Source organism: Hemiscyllium ocellatum, unplaced genomic scaffold, assembly GCF_020745735.1.
Source record: "Hemiscyllium ocellatum isolate sHemOce1 unplaced genomic scaffold, sHemOce1.pat.X.cur. scaffold_2703_pat_ctg1, whole genome shotgun sequence".
Lineage (NCBI taxonomy): Eukaryota > Metazoa > Chordata > Chondrichthyes > Orectolobiformes > Hemiscylliidae > Hemiscyllium > Hemiscyllium ocellatum.
The window spans coordinates 25,395-41,999 of NW_026868171.1; the positions used below are offsets into that span (position 1 = coordinate 25,395).

At 51.4% G+C, this 16,605-nt stretch overlaps 8 non-coding genes across 8 annotated transcripts; all 8 read right to left on the reverse strand.

Moving 5' to 3' along the window:
- Positions 1–1,029: 1,029 nt before the first annotated feature.
- Positions 1,030–1,221, reverse strand: LOC132812415 (U2 spliceosomal RNA). Its single transcript, XR_009643630.1, has one exon. It is a non-coding gene; the product is annotated as a U2 spliceosomal RNA (small nuclear RNA).
- Positions 1,222–3,018: 1,797 nt separating this feature from the next.
- Positions 3,019–3,210, reverse strand: LOC132812416 (U2 spliceosomal RNA). Its single transcript, XR_009643631.1, has one exon. It is a non-coding gene; the product is annotated as a U2 spliceosomal RNA (small nuclear RNA).
- A 1,811-nt stretch (positions 3,211–5,021) lies between these two features.
- On the reverse strand, positions 5,022–5,213 carry LOC132812417 (U2 spliceosomal RNA). Its single transcript, XR_009643632.1, has one exon. It is a non-coding gene; the product is annotated as a U2 spliceosomal RNA (small nuclear RNA).
- A 1,797-nt stretch (positions 5,214–7,010) lies between these two features.
- On the reverse strand, positions 7,011–7,202 carry LOC132812434 (U2 spliceosomal RNA). The gene has a single exon (XR_009643649.1). It is a non-coding gene; the product is annotated as a U2 spliceosomal RNA (small nuclear RNA).
- Positions 7,203–9,013: 1,811 nt separating this feature from the next.
- LOC132812418 (U2 spliceosomal RNA) lies at positions 9,014–9,205 on the reverse strand. Its single transcript, XR_009643633.1, has one exon. It is a non-coding gene; the product is annotated as a U2 spliceosomal RNA (small nuclear RNA).
- A 1,799-nt stretch (positions 9,206–11,004) lies between these two features.
- Positions 11,005–11,196, reverse strand: LOC132812420 (U2 spliceosomal RNA). The gene has a single exon (XR_009643635.1). It is a non-coding gene; the product is annotated as a U2 spliceosomal RNA (small nuclear RNA).
- Positions 11,197–13,009: 1,813 nt separating this feature from the next.
- On the reverse strand, positions 13,010–13,201 carry LOC132812421 (U2 spliceosomal RNA). The gene has a single exon (XR_009643636.1). It is a non-coding gene; the product is annotated as a U2 spliceosomal RNA (small nuclear RNA).
- Positions 13,202–14,995: 1,794 nt separating this feature from the next.
- LOC132812422 (U2 spliceosomal RNA) lies at positions 14,996–15,187 on the reverse strand. Its single transcript, XR_009643637.1, has one exon. It is a non-coding gene; the product is annotated as a U2 spliceosomal RNA (small nuclear RNA).
- Between the last annotated feature and the right edge of the window lie 1,418 nt (positions 15,188–16,605).

Genomic DNA, 16,605 nt, shown 5'->3' on the forward strand with positions numbered 1-16,605 from the left:
TTTATCGTCCACTTTCAATATCCTCTCTACTTGTATCCGACTCTCTGTGGAGAATGGGGAGGGAGCTGATCTCCCCGTGTAAACATGTCACGCTGCAAGCGCGCCTCATCACCACCAGCAGCTCGATTCGACATCTCCGTTCACATTGCTGCAGATCGCTGACAACATTATAATCCGACCCAGTTGACAAACTGACAACTGTTTCGCTACTTGCACCGCAAATGATGACAAATCGTTCCAAATCGTACGGGTGGCACAGTGGATCAGTGGTTAGTACGGCTGCCTGGTGGCACCAGGGAGCTGAAGCCAGTTCCAGCCTTGGGCGATCGTCTGCGTGAATAATCTTTACGTACAGACGTAGCTACTAAAGCAGGTCGCTTCCGTACAGTAGTTTGCGAAGAAACAAACAGAGATGGGGGTTTCACTCTATTCAGGAAACAGACTAAAGACATTTCTTTCTTGTTCAAGAAAATATTAGGATAAATTTGTTGCCTCGGGGGTGGGGGGGGAGGCGGGGGGGTTGGGAAGGGGCTGTGGGGGCTGATCTGATAGCCATTTGACATTGGCTGAGTCATGGGATCCCACAACCTGATTTGACTGTGTTAAAAATCCCACAACACCAGGTTTCAGCCCAACGGGGTTCTTTGAAATTACAGCAGTCACCCCACCCCCCGCCACCGCCGTACCATCGGTGGGATACGTTCCAAGAACGACCGCAGAAGCCCAAAACGGCAGACAAGGGCAAATCCATTCATTCAAATTGGCAAGTTACCTTCCTGGCAGGCCCCTGGTTCCAGAATGTTCCCTGTAGCACGTTGGGGTTACCCCTGTCCTGGCTTTCAGCGTGCTGCACCTTCATCAGGTAACTGCAGAGCAGGTTCATAAGACAGAAAACCCGTAACAAAAGACGATAGTTTCCTGCAACTGAAAAGACAATAGATGCAACAATCACTGACTGCCATCAACACGGCAAACTAGCAAAGGCAAGAGATTCACATTGCATTCACCTGCTTTTGAACTTGGGTAAGCGTTGGGTGCACCATTCCTGGAAACACTGCAATACCAGGCTGATACATGGAGAGGACAGAGCAAGCCCTTAAGCCATCTCCCTGCTCCAAAAATCCATTTAATACAAACACTCCCACCTTCGGGAGATATCAGCGATTAAACTGATAAGAACAGAAACTACACATATTCCAAGCCAAAAGGCCGAGAAGCGATAGCACATTAATACTCCAACGGTGGAGGTCATATTTGCCGACTATCCTTTCCATCAGTTTGATGATATTCAAAGTTCCTTTATTCCCTTACCGTCTACCTTCCTTCCAAGATATCCAACCAGACCGGAAGATCACTCTGCAGCAGTCGCTGTGCTTTCCCCGTGCTTTTCTGTCCATCTGTTACGTAGCCGCGTAGGTCGCGCTGACGACCAATCAGATGGCACGGGCCGGAGCCACCGCACGTCAGGTCGACTGCAGAGAGGTTTCTCCCGGTGATCGGGGACAGCGGCGGCGGCAGGGTCATTCATTCCCCCGGCATCTACAAGATTCACCAGAATTCCTCAGGCAGCACCTTGCAAACCCATGGCCAACGCAGCCTCGAAGGATGACGGCAGCAGATCCACGGGAACACCACCATTCGCAAGTTCTCCCCCCCGCCGAGGCACTCGCTGTCCTGAATTGCAAATATGTCCTTGTTCCTCCGGTGTTACCGGGTCAAAATCGGGAATCCCCGCCCAAACAGCATCGCGGGGCTACCGACAGCACTTGGACTGCAGCGGTTCGAGAGAGCAGCTCACCACCAGGCTGATCTCGGCATGGGCGAGAAATGTTGGCCTTGACGGAAAGATCCTATTCATTGCCTCCCCTTGTGTTGGTGTAGCTTGCCCATAAATGCCAATCATCGTTTCCCTCACGTACAGGATTCGCTCCTCGGCATTCCGCATCAATCCGAAAAGTTGCGAAAAGCGAATTACGTCCGTGCACCCTTTCTTTATCGTCCACTTTCAATATCCTCTCTACTTGTATCCGACTCTCTGTGGAGAATGGGGAGGGAGCTGATCTCCCCGTGTAAACATGTCACGCTGCAAGCGCGCCTCATCACCACCAGCAGCTCGATTCGACATCTCCGTTCACATTGCTGCAGATCGCTGACAACATTATAATCCGACCCAGTTGACAAACTGACAACTGTTTCGCTACTTGCACCGCAAATGATGACAAATCGTTCCAAATCGTACGGGTGGCACAGTGGATCAGTGGTTAGTACGGCTGCCTGGTGGCACCAGGGAGCTGAAGCCAGTTCCAGCCTTGGGCGATCGTCTGCGTGAATAATCTTTACGTACAGACGTAGCTACTAAAGCAGGTCGCTTCCGTACAGTAGTTTGCGAAGAAACAAACAGAGATGGGGGTTTCACTCTATTCAGGAAACAGACTAAAGACATTTCTTTCTTGTTCAAGAAAATATTAGGATAAATTTGTTGCCTCGGGGGTGGGGGGGGGGCGGGGGGTTGGGAAGGGGCTGTGGGGGCTGATCTGATAGCCATTTGACATTGGCTGAGTCATGGGATCCCACAACCTGATTTGACTGTGTTAAAAATCCCACAACACCAGGTTTCAGCCCAACGGGGTTCTTTGAAATTACAGCAGTCACCCCACCCCCCGCCACCGCCGTACCATCGGTGGGATACGTTCCAAGAACGACCGCAGAAGCCCAAAACGGCAGACAAGGGCAAATCCATTCATTCAAATTGGCAAGTTACCTTCCTGGCAGGCCCCTGGTTCCAGAATGTTCCCTGTAGCACGTTGGGGTTACCCCTGTCCTGGCTTTCAGCGTGCTGCACCTTCATCAGGTAACTGCAGAGCAGGTTCATAAGACAGAAAACCCGTAACAAAAGACGATAGTTTCCTGCAACTGAAAAGACAATAGATGCAACAATCACTGACTGCCATCAACACGGCAAACTAGCAAAGGCAAGAGATTCACATTGCATTCACCTGCTTTTGAACTTGGGTAAGCGTTGGGTGCACCATTCCTGGAAACACTGCAATACCAGGCTGATACATGGAGAGGACAGAGCAAGCCCTTAAGCCATCTCCCTGCTCCAAAAATCCATTTAATACAAACACTCCCACCTTCGGGAGATATCAGCGATTAAACTGATAAGAACAGAAACTACACATATTCCAAGCCAAAAGGCCGAGAAGCGATAGCACATTAATACTCCAACGGTGGAGGTCATATTTGCCGACTATCCTTTCCATCAGTTTGATGATATTCAAAGTTCCTTTATTCCCTTACCGTCTACCTTCCTTCCAAGATATCCAACCAGACCGGAAGATCACTCTGCAGCAGTCGCTGTGCTTTCCCCGTGCTTTTCTGTTACGTAGCCGCGTAGGTCGCGCTGACGACCAATCAGATGGCACGGGCCGGAGCCACCGCACGTCAGGTCGACTGCAGAGAGGTTTCTCCCGGTGATCGGGGACAGCGGCGGCGGCAGGGTCATTCATTCCCCGGCAGGGTCATTCATTCCCCCGGCATCTACAAGATTCACCAGAATTCCTCAGGCAGCACCTTGCAAACCCATGGCCAACGCAGCCTCGAAGGATGACGGCAGCAGATCCACGGGAACACCACCATTCGCAAGTTCTCCCCCCCGCCGAGGCACTCGCTGTCCTGAATTGCAAATATGTCCTTGTTCCTCCGGTGTTACCGGGTCAAAATCGGGAATCCCCGCCCAAACAGCATCGCGGGGCTACCGACAGCACTTGGACTGCAGCGGTTCGAGAGAGCAGCTCACCACCAGGCTGATCTCGGCATGGGCGAGAAATGTTGGCCTTGACGGAAAGATCCTATTCATTGCCTCCCCTTGTGTTGGTGTAGCTTGCCCATAAATGCCAATCATCGTTTCCCTCACGTACAGGATTCGCTCCTCGGCATTCCGCATCAATCCGAAAAGTTGCGAAAAGCGAATTACGTCCGTGCACCCTTTCTTTATCGTCCACTTTCAATATCCTCTCTACTTGTATCCGACTCTCTGTGGAGAATGGGGAGGGAGCTGATCTCCCCGTGTAAACATGTCACGCTGCAAGCGCGCCTCATCACCACCAGCAGCTCGATTCGACATCTCCGTTCACATTGCTGCAGATCGCTGACAACATTATAATCCGACCCAGTTGACAAACTGACAACTGTTTCGCTACTTGCACCGCAAATGATGACAAATCGTTCCAAATCGTACGGGTGGCACAGTGGATCAGTGGTTAGTACGGCTGCCTGGTGGCACCAGGGAGCTGAAGCCAGTTCCAGCCTTGGGCGATCGTCTGCGTGAATAATCTTTACGTACAGACGTAGCTACTAAAGCAGGTCGCTTCCGTACAGTAGTTTGCGAAGAAACAAACAGAGATGGGGGTTTCACTCTATTCAGGAAACAGACCAAAGACATTTCTTTCTTGTTCAAGAAAATATTAGGATAAATTTGTTGCCTCGGGGGTGGGGGGGGAGGCGGGGGGGTTGGGAAGGGGCTGTGGGGGCTGATCTGATAGCCATTTGACATTGGCTGAGTCATGGGATCCCACAACCTGATTTGACTGTGTTAAAAATCCCACAACACCAGGTTTCAGCCCAACGGGGTTCTTTGAAATTACAGCAGTCACCCCACCCCCCGCCACCGCCGTACCATCGGTGGGATACGTTCCAAGAACGACCGCAGAAGCCCAAAACGGCAGACAAGGGCAAATCCATTCATTCAAATTGGCAAGTTACCTTCCTGGCAGGCCCCTGGTTCCAGAATGTTCCCTGTAGCACGTTGGGGTTACCCCTGTCCTGGCTTTCAGCGTGCTGCACCTTCATCAGGTAACTGCAGAGCAGGTTCATAAGACAGAAAACCCGTAACAAAAGACGATAGTTTCCTGCAACTGAAAAGACAATAGATGCAACAATCACTGACTGCCATCAACACGGCAAACTAGCAAAGGCAAGAGATTCACATTGCATTCACCTGCTTTTGAACTTGGGTAAGCGTTGGGTGCACCATTCCTGGAAACACTGCAATACCAGGCTGATACATGGAGAGGACAGAGCAAGCCCTTAAGCCATCTCCCTGCTCCAAAAATCCATTTAATACAAACACTCCCACCTTCGGGAGATATCAGCGATTAAACTGATAAGAACAGAAACTACACATATTCCAAGCCAAAAGGCCGAGAAGCGATAGCACATTAATACTCCAACGGTGGAGGTCATATTTGCCGACTATCCTTTCCATCAGTTTGATGATATTCAAAGTTCCTTTATTCCCTTACCGTCTACCTTCCTTCCAAGATATCCAACCAGACCGGAAGATCACTCTGCAGCAGTCGCTGTGCTTTCCCCGTGCTTTTCTGTTACGTAGCCGCGTAGGTCGCGCTGACGACCAATCAGATGGCACGGGCCGGAGCCACCGCACGTCAGGTCGACTGCAGAGAGGTTTCTCCCGGTGATCGGGGACAGCGGCGGCGGCAGGGTCATTCATTCCCCCGGCATTCATATCTACAAGATTCACCAGAATTCCTCAGGCAGCACCTTGCAAACCCATGGCCAACGCAGCCTCGAAGGATGACGGCAGCAGATCCACGGGAACACCACCATTCGCAAGTTCTCCCCCCCGCCGAGGCACTCGCTGTCCTGAATTGCAAATATGTCCTTGTTCCTCCGGTGTTACCGGGTCAAAATCGGGAATCCCCGCCCAAACAGCATCGCGGGGCTACCGACAGCACTTGGACTGCAGCGGTTCGAGAGAGCAGCTCACCACCAGGCTGATCTCGGCATGGGCGAGAAATGTTGGCCTTGACGGAAAGATCCTATTCATTGCCTCCCCTTGTGTTGGTGTAGCTTGCCCATAAATGCCAATCATCGTTTCCCTCACGTACAGGATTCGCTCCTCGGCATTCCGCATCAATCCGAAAAGTTGCGAAAAGCGAATTACGTCCGTGCACCCTTTCTTTATCGTCCACTTTCAATATCCTCTCTACTTGTATCCGACTCTCTGTGGAGAATGGGGAGGGAGCTGATCTCCCCGTGTAAACATGTCACGCTGCAAGCGCGCCTCATCACCACCAGCAGCTCGATTCGACATCTCCGTTCACATTGCTGCAGATCGCTGACAACATTATAATCCGACCCAGTTGACAAACTGACAACTGTTTCGCTACTTGCACCGCAAATGATGACAAATCGTTCCAAATCGTACGGGTGGCACAGTGGATCAGTGGTTAGTACGGCTGCCTGGTGGCACCAGGGAGCTGAAGCCAGTTCCAGCCTTGGGCGATCGTCTGCGTGAATAATCTTTACGTACAGACGTAGCTACTAAAGCAGGTCGCTTCCGTACAGTAGTTTGCGAAGAAACAAACAGAGATGGGGGTTTCACTCTATTCAGGAAACAGACCAAAGACATTTCTTTCTTGTTCAAGAAAATATTAGGATAAATTTGTTGACTCGGGGGTGGGGGGGGAGGCGGGGGGGTTGGGAAGGGGCTGTGGGGGCTGATCTGATAGCCATTTGACATTGGCTGAGTCATGGGATCCCACAACCTGATTTGACTGTGTTAAAAATCCCACAACACCAGGTTTCAGCCCAACGGGGTTCTTTGAAATTACAGCAGTCACCCCACCCCCCGCCACCGCCGTACCATCGGTGGGATACGTTCCAAGAACGACCGCAGAAGCCCAAAACGGCAGACAAGGGCAAATCCATTCATTCAAATTGGCAAGTTACCTTCCTGGCAGGCCCCTGGTTCCAGAATGTTCCCTGTAGCACGTTGGGGTTACCCCTGTCCTGGCTTTCAGCGTGCTGCACCTTCATCAGGTAACTGCAGAGCAGGTTCATAAGACAGAAAACCCGTAACAAAAGACGATAGTTTCCTGCAACTGAAAAGACAATAGATGCAACAATCACTGACTGCCATCAACACGGCAAACTAGCAAAGGCAAGAGATTCACATTGCATTCACCTGCTTTTGAACTTGGGTAAGCGTTGGGTGCACCATTCCTGGAAACACTGCAATACCAGGCTGATACATGGAGAGGACAGAGCAAGCCCTTAAGCCATCTCCCTGCTCCAAAAATCCATTTAATACAAACACTCCCACCTTCGGGAGATATCAGCGATTAAACTGATAAGAACAGAAACTACACATATTCCAAGCCAAAAGGCCGAGTAGCGATAGCACATTAATACTCCAACGGTGGAGGTCATATTTGCCGACTATCCTTTCCATCAGTTTGATGATATTCAAAGTTCCTTTATTCCCTTACCGTCTACCTTCCTTCCAAGATATCCAACCAGACCGGAAGATCACTCTGCAGCAGTCGCTGTGCTTTCCCCGTGCTTTTCTGTTACGTAGCCGCGTAGGTCGCGCTGACGACCAATCAGATGGCACGGGCCGGAGCCACCGCACGTCAGGTCGACTGCAGAGAGGTTTCTCCCGGTGATCGGGGACAGCGGCGGCGGCAGGGTCATTCATTCCCCCGGCAGGGTCATTCATTCCCCCGGCATCTACAAGATTCACCAGAATTCCTCAGGCAGCACCTTGCAAACCCATGGCCAACGCAGCCTCGAAGGATGACGGCAGCAGATCCACGGGAACACCACCATTCGCAAGTTCTCCCCCCGCCGAGGCACTCGCTGTCCTGAATTGCAAATATGTCCTTGTTCCTCCGGTGTTACCGGGTCAAAATCGGGAATCCCCGCCCAAACAGCATCGCGGGGCTACCGACAGCACTTGGACTGCAGCGGTTCGAGAGAGCAGCTCACCACCAGGCTGATCTCGGCATGGGCGAGAAATGTTGGCCTTGACGGAAAGATCCTATTCATTGCCTCCCCTTGTGTTGGTGTAGCTTGCCCATAAATGCCAATCATCGTTTCCCTCACGTACAGGATTCGCTCCTCGGCATTCCGCATCAATCCGAAAAGTTGCGAAAAGCGAATTACGTCCGTGCACCCTTTCTTTATCGTCCACTTTCAATATCCTCTCTACTTGTATCCGACTCTCTGTGGAGAATGGGGAGGGAGCTGATCTCCCCGTGTAAACATGTCACGCTGCAAGCGCGCCTCATCACCACCAGCAGCTCGATTCGACATCTCCGTTCACATTGCTGCAGATCGCTGACAACATTATAATCCGACCCAGTTGACAAACTGACAACTGTTTCGCTACTTGCACCGCAAATGATGACAAATCGTTCCAAATCGTACGGGTGGCACAGTGGATCAGTGGTTAGTACGGCTGCCTGGTGGCACCAGGGAGCTGAAGCCAGTTCCAGCCTTGGGCGATCGTCTGCGTGAATAATCTTTACGTACAGACGTAGCTACTAAAGCAGGTCGCTTCCGTACAGTAGTTTGCGAAGAAACAAACAGAGATGGGGGTTTCACTCTATTCAGGAAACAGACTAAAGACATTTCTTTCTTGTTCAAGAAAATATTAGGATAAATTTGTTGCCTCGGGGGTGGGGGGGGAGGCGGGGGGGTTGGGAAGGGGCTGTGGGGGCTGATCTGATAGCCATTTGACATTGGCTGAGTCATGGGATCCCACAACCTGATTTGACTGTGTTAAAAATCCCACAACACCAGGTTTCAGCCCAACGGGGTTCTTTGAAATTACAGCAGTCACCCCACCCCCCGCCACCGCCGTACCATCGGTGGGATACGTTCCAAGAACGACCGCAGAAGCCCAAAACGGCAGACAAGGGCAAATCCATTCATTCAAATTGGCAAGTTACCTTCCTGGCAGGCCCCTGGTTCCAGAATGTTCCCTGTAGCACGTTGGGGTTACCCCTGTCCTGGCTTTCAGCGTGCTGCACCTTCATCAGGTAACTGCAGAGCAGGTTCATAAGACAGAAAACCCGTAACAAAAGACGATAGTTTCCTGCAACTGAAAAGACAATAGATGCAACAATCACTGACTGCCATCAACACGGCAAACTAGCAAAGGCAAGAGATTCACATTGCATTCACCTGCTTTTGAACTTGGGTAAGCGTTGGGTGCACCATTCCTGGAAACACTGCAATACCAGGCTGATACATGGAGAGGACAGAGCAAGCCCTTAAGCCATCTCCCTGCTCCAAAAATCCATTTAATACAAACACTCCCACCTTCGGGAGATATCAGCGATTAAACTGATAAGAACAGAAACTACACATATTCCAAGCCAAAAGGCCGAGAAGCGATAGCACATTAATACTCCAACGGTGGAGGTCATATTTGCCGACTATCCTTTCCATCAGTTTGATGATATTCAAAGTTCCTTTATTCCCTTACCGTCTACCTTCCTTCCAAGATATCCAACCAGACCGGAAGATCACTCTGCAGCAGTCGCTGTGCTTTCCCCGTGCTTTTCTGTCCATCTGTTACGTAGCCGCGTAGGTCGCGCTGACGACCAATCAGATGGCACGGGCCGGAGCCACCGCACGTCAGGTCGACTGCAGAGAGGTTTCTCCCGGTGATCGGGGACAGCGGCGGCGGCAGGGTCATTCATTCCCCCGGCATCTACAAGATTCACCAGAATTCCTCAGGCAGCACCTTGCAAACCCATGGCCAACGCAGCCTCGAAGGATGACGGCAGCAGATCCACGGGAACACCACCATTCGCAAGTTCTCCCCCCCGCCGAGGCACTCGCTGTCCTGAATTGCAAATATGTCCTTGTTCCTCCGGTGTTACCGGGTCAAAATCGGGAATCCCCGCCCAAACAGCATCGCGGGGCTACCGACAGCACTTGGACTGCAGCGGTTCGAGAGAGCAGCTCACCACCAGGCTGATCTCGGCATGGGCGAGAAATGTTGGCCTTGACGGAAAGATCCTATTCATTGCCTCCCCTTGTGTTGGTGTAGCTTGCCCATAAATGCCAATCATCGTTTCCCTCACGTACAGGATTCGCTCCTCGGCATTCCGCATCAATCCGAAAAGTTGCGAAAAGCGAATTACGTCCGTGCACCCTTTCTTTATCGTCCACTTTCAATATCCTCTCTACTTGTATCCGACTCTCTGTGGAGAATGGGGAGGGAGCTGATCTCCCCGTGTAAACATGTCACGCTGCAAGCGCGCCTCATCACCACCAGCAGCTCGATTCGACATCTCCGTTCACATTGCTGCAGATCGCTGACAACATTATAATCCGACCCAGTTGACAAACTGACAACTGTTTCGCTACTTGCACCGCAAATGATGACAAATCGTTCCAAATCGTACGGGTGGCACAGTGGATCAGTGGTTAGTACGGCTGCCTGGTGGCACCAGGGAGCTGAAGCCAGTTCCAGCCTTGGGCGATCGTCTGCGTGAATAATCTTTACGTACAGACGTAGCTACTAAAGCAGGTCGCTTCCGTACAGTAGTTTGCGAAGAAACAAACAGAGATGGGGGTTTCACTCTATTCAGGAAACAGACTAAAGACATTTCTTTCTTGTTCAAGAAAATATTAGGATAAATTTGTTGCCTCGGGGGTGGGGGGGGAGGCGGGGGGGTTGGGAAGGGGCTGTGGGGGCTGATCTGATAGCCATTTGACATTGGCTGAGTCATGGGATCCCACAACCTGATTTGACTGTGTTAAAAATCCCACAACACCAGGTTTCAGCCCAACGGGGTTCTTTGAAATTACAGCAGTCACCCCACCCCCCGCCACCGCCGTACCATCGGTGGGATACGTTCCAAGAACGACCGCAGAAGCCCAAAACGGCAGACAAGGGCAAATCCATTCATTCAAATTGGCAAGTTACCTTCCTGGCAGGCCCCTGGTTCCAGAATGTTCCCTGTAGCACGTTGGGGTTACCCCTGTCCTGGCTTTCAGCGTGCTGCACCTTCATCAGGTAACTGCAGAGCAGGTTCATAAGACAGAAAACCCGTAACAAAAGACGATAGTTTCCTGCAACTGAAAAGACAATAGATGCAACAATCACTGACTGCCATCAACACGGCAAACTAGCAAAGGCAAGAGATTCACATTGCATTCACCTGCTTTTGAACTTGGGTAAGCGTTGGGTGCACCATTCCTGGAAACACTGCAATACCAGGCTGATACATGGAGAGGACAGAGCAAGCCCTTAAGCCATCTCCCTGCTCCAAAAATCCATTTAATACAAACACTCCCACCTTCGGGAGATATCAGCGATTAAACTGATAAGAACAGAAACTACACATATTCCAAGCCAAAAGGCCGAGAAGCGATAGCACATTAATACTCCAACGGTGGAGGTCATATTTGCCGACTATCCTTTCCATCAGTTTGATGATATTCAAAGTTCCTTTATTCCCTTACCGTCTACCTTCCTTCCAAGATATCCAACCAGACCGGAAGATCACTCTGCAGCAGTCGCTGTGCTTTCCCCGTGCTTTTCTCTGTTACGTAGCCGCGTAGGTCGCGCTGACGACCAATCAGATGGCACGGGCCGGAGCCACCGCACGTCAGGTCGACTGCAGAGAGGTTTCTCCCGGTGATCGGGGACAGCGGCGGCGGCAGGGTCATTCATTCCCCGGCAGGGTCATTCATTCCCCCGGCATCTACAAGATTCACCAGAATTCCTCAGGCAGCACCTTGCAAACCCATGGCCAACGCAGCCTCGAAGGATGACGGCAGCAGATCCACGGGAACACCACCATTCGCAAGTTCTCCCCCCCGCCGAGGCACTCGCTGTCCTGAATTGCAAATATGTCCTTGTTCCTCCGGTGTTACCGGGTCAAAATCGGGAATCCCCGCCCAAACAGCATCGCGGGGCTACCGACAGCACTTGGACTGCAGCGGTTCGAGAGAGCAGCTCACCACCAGGCTGATCTCGGCATGGGCGAGAAATGTTGGCCTTGACGGAAAGATCCTATTCATTGCCTCCCCTTGTGTTGGTGTAGCTTGCCCATAAATGCCAATCATCGTTTCCCTCACGTACAGGATTCGCTCCTCGGCATTCCGCATCAATCCGAAAAGTTGCGAAAAGCGAATTACGTCCGTGCACCCTTTCTTTATCGTCCACTTTCAATATCCTCTCTACTTGTATCCGACTCTCTGTGGAGAATGGGGAGGGAGCTGATCTCCCCGTGTAAACATGTCACGCTGCAAGCGCGCCTCATCACCACCAGCAGCTCGATTCGACATCTCCGTTCACATTGCTGCAGATCGCTGACAACATTATAATCCGACCCAGTTGACAAACTGACAACTGTTTCGCTACTTGCACCGCAAATGATGACAAATCGTTCCAAATCGTACGGGTGGCACAGTGGATCAGTGGTTAGTACGGCTGCCTGGTGGCACCAGGGAGCTGAAGCCAGTTCCAGCCTTGGGCGATCGTCTGCGTGAATAATCTTTACGTACAGACGTAGCTACTAAAGCAGGTCGCTTCCGTACAGTAGTTTGCGAAGAAACAAACAGAGATGGGGGTTTCACTCTATTCAGGAAACAGACTAAAGACATTTCTTTCTTGTTCAAGAAAATATTAGGATAAATTTGTTGCCTCGGGGGTGGGGGGGGAGGCGGGGGGGTTGGGAAGGGGCTGTGGGGGCTGATCTGATAGCCATTTGACATTGGCTGAGTCATGGGATCCCACAACCTGATTTGACTGTGTTAAAAATCCCACAACACCAGGTTTCAGCCCAACGGGGTTCTTTGAAATTACAGCAGTCACCCCACCCCCCGCCACCGCCGTACCATCGGTGGGATACGTTCCAAGAACGACCGCAGAAGCCCAAAACGGCAGACAAGGGCAAATCCATTCATTCAAATTGGCAAGTTACCTTCCTGGCAGGCCCCTGGTTCCAGAATGTTCCCTGTAGCACGTTGGGGTTACCCCTGTCCTGGCTTTCAGCGTGCTGCACCTTCATCAGGTAACTGCAGAGCAGGTTCATAAGACAGAAAACCCGTAACAAAAGACGATAGTTTCCTGCAACTGAAAAGACAATAGATGCAACAATCACTGACTGCCATCAACACGGCAAACTAGCAAAGGCAAGAGATTCACATTGCATTCACCTGCTTTTGAACTTGGGTAAGCGTTGGGTGCACCATTCCTGGAAACACTGCAATACCAGGCTGATACATGGAGAGGACAGAGCAAGCCCTTAAGCCATCTCCCTGCTCCAAAAATCCATTTAATACAAACACTCCCACCTTCGGGAGATATCAGCGATTAAACTGATAAGAACAGAAACTACACATATTCCAAGCCAAAAGGCCGAGAAGCGATAGCACATTAATACTCCAACGGTGGAGGTCATATTTGCCGACTATCCTTTCCATCAGTTTGATGATATTCAAAGTTCCTTTATTCCCTTACCGTCTACCTTCCTTCCAAGATATCCAACCAGACCGGAAGATCACTCTGCAGCAGTCGCTGTGCTTTCCCCGTGCTTTTCTGTCCATCTGTTACGTAGCCGCGTAGGTCGCGCTGACGACCAATCAGATGGCACGGGCCGGAGCCACCGCACGTCAGGTCGACTGCAGAGAGGTTTCTCCCGGTGATCGGGGACAGCGGCGGCGGCAGGGTCATTCATTCCCCCGGCATCTACAAGATTCACCAGAATTCCTCAGGCAGCACCTTGCAAACCCATGGCCAACGCAGCCTCGAAGGATGACGGCAGCAGATCCACGGGAACACCACCATTCGCAAGTTCTCCCCCCCGCCGAGGCACTCGCTGTCCTGAATTGCAAATATGTCCTTGTTCCTCCGGTGTTACCGGGTCAAAATCGGGAATCCCCGCCCAAACAGCATCGCGGGGCTACCGACAGCACTTGGACTGCAGCGGTTCGAGAGAGCAGCTCACCACCAGGCTGATCTCGGCATGGGCGAGAAATGTTGGCCTTGACGGAAAGATCCTATTCATTGCCTCCCCTTGTGTTGGTGTAGCTTGCCCATAAATGCCAATCATCGTTTCCCTCACGTACAGGATTCGCTCCTCGGCATTCCGCATCAATCCGAAAAGTTGCGAAAAGCGAATTACGTCCGTGCACCCTTTCTTTATCGTCCACTTTCAATATCCTCTCTACTTGTATCCGACTCTCTGTGGAGAATGGGGAGGGAGCTGATCTCCCCGTGTAAACATGTCACGCTGCAAGCGCGCCTCATCACCACCAGCAGCTCGATTCGACATCTCCGTTCACATTGCTGCAGATCGCTGACAACATTATAATCCGACCCAGTTGACAAACTGACAACTGTTTCGCTACTTGCACCGCAAATGATGACAAATCGTTCCAATCGTACGGGTGGCACAGTGATCAGTGGTTAGTACGGCTGCCTGGTGGCACCAGGGAGCTGAAGCCAGTTCCAGCCTTGGGCGATGGTCTGCGTGAATAATCTTTACGTGCAGACGTAGCTACTAAAGCAGGTCGCTTCCGTACAGTAGTTTGCGAAGAAACAAACAGAGATGGGGGTTTCACTCTATTCAGGAAACAGACTAAAGACATTTCTTTCTTGTTCAAGAAAATATTAGGATAAATTTGTTGCCTCGGGGTGGGGGGGGGCGGGGGGGTTGGGAAGGGGCTGTGGGGGCTGATCTGATAGCCATTTGACATTGGCTGAGTCATGGGATCCCACAACCTGATTTGACTGTGTTAAAAATCCCACAACACCAGGGTTCAGCCCAACGGGGTTCTTTGAAATTACAGCAGTCACCCCACCCCCCGCCACCGCCGTACCATCGGTGGGATACGTTCCAAGAACGACCGCAGAAGCCCAAAACGGCAGACAAGGGCAAATCCATTCATTCAAATTGGCAAGTTACCTTCCTGGCAGGCCCCTGGTTCCAGAATGTTCCCTGTAGCACGTTGGGGTTACCCCTGTCCTGGCTTTCAGCGTGCTGCACCTTCATCAGGTAACTGCAGAGCAGGTTCATAAGACAGAAAACCCGTAACAAAAGACGATAGTTTCCTGCAACTGAAAAGACAATAGATGCAACAATCACTGACTGCCATCAACACGGCAAACTAGCAAAGGCAAGAGATTCACATTGCATTCACCTGCTTTTGAACTTGGGTAAGCGTTGGGTGCACCATTCCTGGAAACACTGCAATACCAGGCTGATACATGGAGAGGACAGAGCAAGCCCTTAAGCCATCTCCCTGCTCCAAAAATCCATTTAATACAAACACTCCCACCTTCGGGAGATATCAGCGATTAAACTGATAAGAACAGAAACTACACATATTCCAAGCCAAAAGGCCGAGAAGCGATAGCACATCAATACTCCAACGGTGGAGGTCATATTTGCCGACTATCCTTTCCATCAGTTTGATGATATTCAAAGTTCCTTTATTCCCTTACCGTCTACCTTCCTTCCAAGATATCCAACCAGACCGGAAGATCACTCTGCAGCAGTCGCTGTGCTTTCCCCGTGCTTTTCTGTTACGTAGCCGCGTAGGTCGCGCTGACGACCAATCAGATGGCACGGGCCGGAGCCACTGCACGTCAGGTCGACTGCAGAGAGGTTTCTCCCGGTGATCGGGACAGCGGCGGCGGCAGGGTCATTCATTCCCCGGCAGGGTCATTCATTCCCCGGCATCTACAAGATTCACCAGAATTCCTCAGGCAGCACCTTGCAAACCCAGGGCCAACGCAGCCTCGAAGGATGACGGCAGCAGATCCACGGGAACACCACCATTCGCAAGTTCTCCCCCCGCCGAGGCACTCGCTGTCCTGAATTGCAAATATGTCCTTGTTCCTCCGGTGTTACCGGGTCAAAATCGGGAATCCCCGCCCAAACAGCATCGCGGGGCTACCGACAGCACTTGGACTGCAGCGGTTCGAGAGAGCAGCTCACCACCAGGCTGATCTCGGCATGGGCGAGAAATGTTGGCCTTGACGGAAAGATCCTATTCATTGCCTCCCCTTGTGTTGGTGTAGATTGCCCATAAATGCCAATCATCGTTTCCCTCACGTACAGGATTCGCTCCTCGGCATTCCGCATCAATCCGAAAAGTTGCGAAAAGCGAATTACGTCCGTGCACCCTTTCTTTATCGTCCACTTTCAATATCCTCTCTACTTGTATCCGACTCTCTGTGGAGAATGGGGAGGGAGCTGATCTCCCCGTGTAAACATGTCACGCTGCAAGCGCGCCTCATCACCACCAGCAGCTCGATTCGACATCTCCGTTCACATTGCTGCAGATCGCTGACAACATTATAATCCGACCCAGTTGACAAACTGACAACTGTTTCGCTACTTGCACCGCAAATGATGACAAATCGTTCCAAATCGTACGGGTGGCACAGTGGATCAGTGGTTAGTACGGCTGCCTGGTGGCACCAGGGAGCTGAAGCCAGTTCCAGCCTTGGGCGATCGTCTGCGTGAATAATCTTTACGTACAGACGTAGCTACTAAAGCAGGTCGCTTCCGTACAGTAGTTTGCGAAGAAACAAACAGAGATGGGGGTTTCACTCTATTCAGGAAACAGACCAAAGACATTTCTTTCTTGTTCAAGAAAATATTAGGATAAATTTGTTGCCTCGGGGTTGGGGGGGGAGGTGGGGGGGTTGGGAAGGGGCTGTGGGGGCTGATCTGATAGCCATTTGACATTGGCTGAGTCATGGGATCCCACAACCTGATTTGACTGTGTTAAAAATCCCACAACACCAGGTTTCAGCCCAACGGG